General features: G+C 34.9%; 1 pseudogene; it reads right to left on the reverse strand.

Annotated features, from left to right (window-relative positions):
* Nucleotides 1-755: 755 nt before the first annotated feature.
* LOC123241423 lies at nucleotides 756-1,336 on the reverse strand (annotated as a pseudogene).
* Nucleotides 1,337-2,595: the final 1,259 nt, after the last annotated feature.

Genomic DNA, 2,595 nt, shown 5'->3' on the forward strand with positions numbered 1-2,595 from the left:
TCCTCCGGCGTACTGGTTTGGCTGCATCCCACAGATTTTGATAGCATTGTCATCATTGTCATTCTCTTCAATGAAATTATTAATTATTTCTATGATTTGTTCTTTAACTGATTTTGGAGAATCACATTATTTGATTTCTGATTGATTTTTGATTTGCCTATCCATGTACCCTTACTAATTATTATTTTTATTGCATTGTGATCTGAAAAGGTAACATTTATTATTTCTGCTCTTTTGCATTTGTTTGCCATGTTTCTATGTCCTAATACATGGTCAGTCTTTGTGAATGTACCTTCTGCTGCTGAAAAGAAAGTGCATTCCTTTTTGTCCCTGTTTATTTTCTTCCACATATCTAGAAACTCTAATTTTTCTAGGATTTCATTCACCTCTCTTACCTCTTTCTTATTTTGCCAATTTGTTTTGATTAAAATATGATATGAAGGGGCAGCTGGGTAGCTCAGTGGATTGAGAGCCAGGCCTAGAGACAGGAGGTCCTAGGTTCAAATCTGGCCTCAGACACTTCCCAGCTGTGTGACCCTGGGCAAGTCACTTGACCCCCATTGCCTACCCTTACCAATCCTCCACCTATAAGTCAATACACAGAAGTTAAGGGTTTAAAATTTAAAAAAATATGATATGAAGGTATTTCTTGGGTACTACATAAAACCACCAGTATGAAACAGTCTAATGGCAATCACTGTTAGGCTACTTAAATTAGTAACATCTTTTTGTTTTCATGGAAGATTTGGTAGGGTTTAAAAACCCAAAAGAATTCCAAATGATGGAGCTGCAGAAACAGAAACTATTTCCAGATGGCACTTCACTGTCATTTTTAAAGGTCTTCCTTCAACTGAAACTATTACATTGCTTCCCAATTTCTCTCTAAGCACTGAATGATCCTTAATATCATCCAAGCCATTTACTTGCCATTTGTGTTTAATACGTGTAAATTTCTTCTTAATCACATCTTTAGAACTAGTGTAAATTATCTTGCTTTTTAAAGGTATACATAGAGGAGCCCAGAGTAAAAATACCAGGTCTTCTTTCTTAGACTTTTTGTCTTCTATGTGGCATCATACAAAATATATTGGCAATTATTTAGAGGTAGCAACTTTTCAAAAGATATGTAGGGGACGTTTACAGTATCACCAATGTCATTCACCAAGTTCTGCTTTGCTTCCTCTACAATTATTTGGGTTTTTTTTTTTGTCATCACTTAAGTTAAGAGAACTTCTTTCTTTCTTTTTTTGATCTCCTCTCGTATAAAAGATTTCCTTAATTTCACATTATTAAAAACTTGGAATACTTCATCATTCACAATCACTCCAGAAGCCATCATTCCTGGGACCAAAAAGCCTGTGGCAGCAGATCCTTACTCAGTGGCACTGGGGAGAGGAGAAGAGGAGGGAAGATTTTTTTTAATGAAAATTACAGATTTTGAATGACTTACTCATAGGCCTACAGAAAAGAAATATGGAATTTGTAATCATGTTTATAGATTGTAGAGAATACATAAGAGTTGTAAAGTAGAGGTGGACAATTACCCTGGAGATATTGTCTGATAGAGATAGTTATTTTCTGTGAATGGAGATGGCACTTGGAGTAGAGGCAATTGGACAGAGAAGAAGAATTGGGATTGGGAGTGTTGTAAAGACAGGAAATTATCCTAACAATGGTTTAGTGCTAATCACAGTGATAATCTAATGGCAAGTTAAGGTCTAATGTCTTGGGCCAAGTGTTTCCTTGCTCTAATCTAATGTCTAGTGCATGTTATAATAGTACATTACTATTACATTAACCATTTTCATTCAAATGAGAATTTTGTATTATGCTTCCTATCATTCCTTGTTATAGCATCTGAAGTGCCTATCTCTGATAATCATCATTTAAGTACAGTCTCTATGCTATGAGGTTATAGATCTGACTTTTAAAAAAGACAACAATAAATGAGTACTAAATTGAAAGGTAGGAGATTCAGGATACAGTCTTACCATGAATTCACCTTGTGAATTGAGGATGATTTTAATTCAATAGGCATTTATTGGCCTATTATTCAAATAGAAATAGGGAGAAAAATGACAAAAAATGATACGAGATTTGGTTTATCCAAACATTCCACTAGAAAGATACAGAAGGTTCATAGTAAACCGAATATAAGTAACTAGTAGGGAAATAGAAAAGGCTACAGAATAGGAAGTGGCAGCTAAATGTTAATTAAAGAAAGTAAAGATTCTGACAGGTAGAGTTGAGGAGTGCTTTCCAGGTGTGAGGAGTAGCCTGTGTTAAGACTCAGAGGCAGAAAATGGGAAGTCAGATATTTGAAACTGGTAGTAGCCCAGTTGACTAGAAGGTAGAGTATGTGAAAGGGATAATGATGTTGATCTCTTGAATTGAATTAATATGAAATACAATTGTGACAATAAATTGGAATTGGATTACGGAGGGCTTTATTTGCCCTGAATAGGAGAGGTGTAGATTTTTGGGGAAAATATAACGAGTTCCATTTTGGATATGTTGAGTTTGAGATGTACATGCAGTTTGAAATGTCCAGTAGGCAATATATAATATAAGAGTGGAGCTCAGTAAAAACATTAT

The sequence above is a fragment of the Gracilinanus agilis genome, chromosome 3 (genome assembly GCF_016433145.1).
Source record: "Gracilinanus agilis isolate LMUSP501 chromosome 3, AgileGrace, whole genome shotgun sequence".
Classification (NCBI taxonomy): Eukaryota; Metazoa; Chordata; class Mammalia; order Didelphimorphia; family Didelphidae; genus Gracilinanus; species Gracilinanus agilis.